Source organism: Pongo abelii, chromosome 15, assembly GCF_028885655.2.
Source record: "Pongo abelii isolate AG06213 chromosome 15, NHGRI_mPonAbe1-v2.0_pri, whole genome shotgun sequence".
Lineage (NCBI taxonomy): Eukaryota > Metazoa > Chordata > Mammalia > Primates > Hominidae > Pongo > Pongo abelii.
In genome coordinates, this window is record NC_072000.2 from 53,901,229 (window position 1) to 53,906,196 (window position 4,968).

At 45.2% G+C, this 4,968-nt stretch overlaps 1 long non-coding RNA gene across 1 annotated transcript; it reads right to left on the reverse strand.

Moving 5' to 3' along the window:
• Positions 1–826: 826 nt before the first annotated feature.
• LOC129049894 (uncharacterized) lies at positions 827–3,755 on the reverse strand. The gene is made up of 3 exons (XR_008513269.2): positions 3,419–3,755; positions 3,031–3,213; positions 827–2,147 (listed from the first exon to the last, which is right to left on the reverse strand). It is a non-coding gene; the product is annotated as an uncharacterized LOC129049894 (long non-coding RNA).
• Positions 3,756–4,968: the final 1,213 nt, after the last annotated feature.

Consider the following 4,968-nt stretch of genomic DNA (forward strand, 5'->3'; position numbering starts at 1 on the left):
TGGGATTACAGGCACACACCACCACACCCAGCTAATTTTTGTATTTTTAGTAGAGACGGGGTTTCGCCATGTTGGTCAGGCTGGTCTCAAACTCCTGACCTCGTGATCCGCCTGCCTCAGCTTCCCAAAGTGCTGGGATTACAGGCGTGAGCCACTGCGCCCGGCCTAGGAATGTTATTTTTAAGTCAGTGAAGTACATACTCTAAAAGATAAAAGTCATAAACATTTATGTGAATATTTATATCCTCTTGGCATGGGTGAGACCCTTCAAAGCAAAACACCAAAAGCAGAAAACATAAATGATTAGATTAACAGATCTGAATACATTAAAGGGGTATTGTTTTTGTTTTGTTTTGTTTTTGAGACCGAGTTTCACTCTTGTTGCCCAGGCTGAGAGTGCAATGGCTCACTCTTGGCTCACTTCAGCCTCTGCCTCCCGAGTCTGAGCGATTCTCCTGCCTCAGTCTCCCCAGTAGCTGGGATTATAGGCATGTACCACCACACCTGGCTAATTTTGTATTTTTATTACAGATGGGGGTTTCTCCATGTTGGTCAGGCTGATCTTGAACTCGCGACCTTAGGTGATCTGCCCGCCTCAGCCTCCCAAAGTGTTAGGATTATAGGCGTGAGCCACTGCGCCCAGCCCATAAAAGTTTAAAGTCACTATATGTCAAAAATATTCCACCATAACCCTAATCTTAACCCTAAACATAATTAAAAACTTAAAAGTGTAGTCCACACACACACACACACACACACACACACACAGAAAAAAATATCAATGTGAAAATGTGTTCAACTTAAAAGTTTTTTTTTTTTTTAAAGTACAAGTATGTTAAAGAAGACAGTTACTGGCTGGGCACGGTTGAGGTAGGCGCATCACTTGAGGTCAGGAGTTCAAGAAGACAGTTACTGAAAGGATACCTTTCTGATCTCTCAGAGTTTTGTCAGTTACAGACTGAGCTTGATTCCCCCCATGTATTACTTTCCTATTCTGTGATAATTTGCTGTATCAAATTACCACAAATTTAGAGGCTTAAACAACATAAATTTATTATTATTATTATTGAGATGGGGTCTCACTCTGTCCCCTTGGCTGGAATGCAGTGGGACACTAACAACTCACTGCAGCCTCAATCTCCTGGGCTCAGGTGATCCTCCCACCTCAGCCTCCCTGGTAGCTGGGACCGCAGGCACATACTACCACACACGGTTAATTTTCATATTTTTTGTAGAGACAGGGTTTCACCATTTTGTGCAGGCTGGTCTCCAAATCCTGAGCTCAAGCAATCCACCTGCCTTGGCCTCTCAAAGTGCTGGGAATTACAGGTGTGAGCCACTACACGCGGCCAAATTTATTATTTAAGAGTTCTGGAGATCAGAAGTACCAAATGGGTGAAGAGGGCTGAATTTCTTCTGGAAACTCTTGAAGAGAATCCTTTTCCTTGCCTTTTCCAGCTTCAGGGGCTGTCCACATTCCTTGGTTAGTTAGCACATAGATATCTTTGGGGAGGTGGTCATTATGCTGCCTATCACACCTCAGTTCCACAAAGCTGAGTTATCCCAGAGGTCATGGAATTCAGGAAGTAGGAACCTCAGGGCTAATAGAGGCAGCTACTCAAAAGCAGTTCTTACATCCATAGCTAAGTCATTCTGGGTCCAATTCAGGGATCCATTTAGTGAAAAACAAAAGAGATACAAAAATTAGCCGGGCATGGTGGTGTGTGCCTGTAATCCCAGCTACTCGGGAGGCTTGAGGCAGGAGAAGCGCTTGAACCCGGGAGGCAGAGGTTGCAGTGAGCAGAGATCGCTCCCCAGAACTCCAGTCTGGGTGACAGAGCAAGACTCTGTCTCAAAAAAAAAAAAAAAAAGATATACCAAAATTATTTTGCTTCTTATTTTAAGGTTGGTGAGAAGGTAAAGATTTTTTTTTTAAATAGCACCTCTACCTATTTTCCTTTTGTAAAAATGCATTCATTTGCAGGTGATTTTTTAAATTCTTGAAAAGTTGTCCTGAAGAACTGGAATCAGACTTCTTCCATGTGGTTGCAGAGGGCAGACCCAGAAGCAGCCATGGGGGAGATATCTGTTCGATTCAAAGAGGATCTTTTCTGACAGTTATCCTTGTTCAAAATGCAATGAACTACCTACAAAAAAAAAGGGGGGAATACAATTAGCTTTATAAAAAATTTAGTACAATGCTTCTTTCCTCTTTCATTTTATAGATAGTGAGGAAAATCTGTGTTTAGTGCTTAGAGTCTTTAAACTCCCAGTAGATTATCAGATTAATGTTAAGACTGATGTGAATGCTTAACCAATTTCCACTGGCCCTAAAATGCCTGAATTTAACAGTAAGCCCTCCAAAACAGTTATTTCATATAGATGAAATTTCTAATCACAGACCACCAAGAACTTTTGAAAAATTTAAAGGTTGTCTTCTTTCATAGCTTATTCACTTATTTTTTTTTAAATGAAGCATGATTATGAGACATGCTGAAGGACAGCTCAGTGGAGGATGCAGAGGTTTTTGCTCTCATTAACACTGGGTTCAAGACCCAGGCGGCTGAGCGCGTTGTTTAAACTCCCTTTGCTTCAATCACTTTTCGGAGTCTAGGTGCCCTTCCCTTTTTGGCAATCCGACGGAGAGAGAAGCAAGCGGGGAGACAGGGTGATGCATTCTGCCACGCTGGCCCCTCACCTCTGTCATCACAGGGCGTTCTGGGTTCCTCTGAGAGGAGTTTTTCCCTTATAAGGAGGCAGTAGTGGGGTTCCTCTTCGGAAGATTAGCCCTGCTTGTAGCCAAGTAGAACGAAAGGATTTGTGTGTAAGACTGTTGATTTGCCCGTCTTTGGTCTATAGCATTTTAAAGCAAAAACCTTGACAGGACAGGGGTGAAAGAAGGTGACATCCGTGACAGGAGGTAGGCAGGGAAGCTCAGGTCAACTCAGTGCAGGGGAATAGTGTTGGTAACTGCAAGCAGCATCCTGAACGGCCGCGGGAAGAACTCGGAAATTCTTGAAGAGAACGTACTTTTTGCTCTCTGTGATCCGGCGGCCATTTTTTTCCGACTGTCTGTGGGTAAACGAGCGGCCCCTGTTGGCTCTGTGGGTAATAACAGCTTTTAGCAGAGACGTTTTGAATATGCGCAGGTAGGGGGCAGCGATGAGGCGGTTGCAAATCCCTAAGCATCCCGTCAATTGGTGAGATTTAGCGCTAAAGGAAACATAAAACAGTGGATAAATATAAGAGTGGAGAGAGAAAGCCAATTATAAACCTCAGTAACACGTCTCTCTATATATTTTTTCCTTTAGAGGAAGAGAGGACTCGTCTTTAAATGCGCACATTAGTATGCTTTTTAATACGTATGAACCGGAAAGGAGGCAAACTTCTTAACTTCAAAGACACACTATCTACTTACAAAGGTACCCTCAATGAGGGAGGGGGGCAAAAGAGACGGGGTCTCGCTATGTTGCTCAGGCTGGAGTGCAGTGGCTATTCACAGGCGCGATCCCACTACTGATCAGCACGGGAGTTTTGACCTGCTCCGTTTCCGACCTGGGCCGGTTCACCCCTCCTTAGGCAACCTGGTGGTCCCCCGCTCCCGGGAGGTCACCATATTGATGCCGAACTTAGTGCGGACACCCGATCGGCATAGCGCACTACAGCCCAGAACTCCTGGGCTCAAGCGATCCTCCCACCTCAGCCTCCCGAGTAGCTGGGACTACAGGCACGCGCCACCGCGCCCGGCGGTCGGAGACGCTGCGAAAAGCTACTAGAAGCTGTAGTGCAGTTACGTCATTGGGGAGGCGGGGTGGCCAGGCCGGGCGACGTGGGTTTGGACACACCCACACTGGGCGGTCTGGAGGCTACGTTAGTGTGGCGTCATCCGAGCTGGGCAGCCGTTCTGCCTTACAGAGTTGGGACCCGGAAGCCTACCGGCGCGGTTGCGGCCGCGGCTCCCGGTGTTTTGATCCGAACACCACGTTCCTGCTTAACAGAAATTGGTCAGTATGCGCTTAATGCTCATAGTGTGGCGTCCGGACACGCAGCGAGAGAAAAACGCAATAACCTGGTTCCTCAGCGTTGCTTGCTTCAGCAGGCCTTAAATATGTGCTGCATCTTTTGGAGGACGTTACTTAAGAGGCAAACATCTGGCCCGAAGTCTTCCATTATTTTCAGCAAGCATTTAGGAGGTGACTGCACTATAAGGAGAATAACCCACAGTAGCACAGGTTGGGAGTCTGAACAGTGCCGAGGCCAGCTCAGTCTTCACTATTCGAACGAAGGAAGCCTGGGGCAACTGTTTGTTTTCTCTGCCCTGCATGTTAGTTGCCCGTTGTTTTTGGAGAAAAAGCTAGTATCGGGGTATATTGGTGGAAAAATTTGGATTTGGCAGCCTGAAGCCTTTTTTGCGACAAGCTTAGGTTAGGAAGGGATAGAGGAGAGGAAAGAAAAAATAATTTTCGACCATAGTAGATCTGCAAAAGCAGACCTTCTGTTTGTCCTCTTAATCTATAGTCTTTCCCTCACCCCCCACCCCTTGTCTCCTAAAAACCAGTCCAGACTTTCCCCTTCACCTCCATCCTTGTAACAGATAACGTTGCTCCTTTCTTCATGGATAAATTGAAGGCCAACAGACAAAAACTTTTCAACTCTTTGCTGCTCTCCCTGCTCTAAATTTATCTTTACACCTTCAGAGAAGAGCACCCTTCTGTTTTCCCCTCCTACCTCAAACCCAGTAGGTCAAAATTCTTCCATCAATCATTTTCACCCATCCTATCTCTCTCTTTCATTTATACAAATTCCAAGCTGCCTTTCTTCTTAAAAAAAAAAAAAAAGCAAAAAAATTCCTTTGACCTTGCCTGTCTTTCTAAATGAAATCTGTCTGTTGTTTTCATGGCTGCACTTCTTCAAACCATGTTCTACAATTGCTACATTTGCTTCTTCTCTCTTCAGTTCATAGCCCAC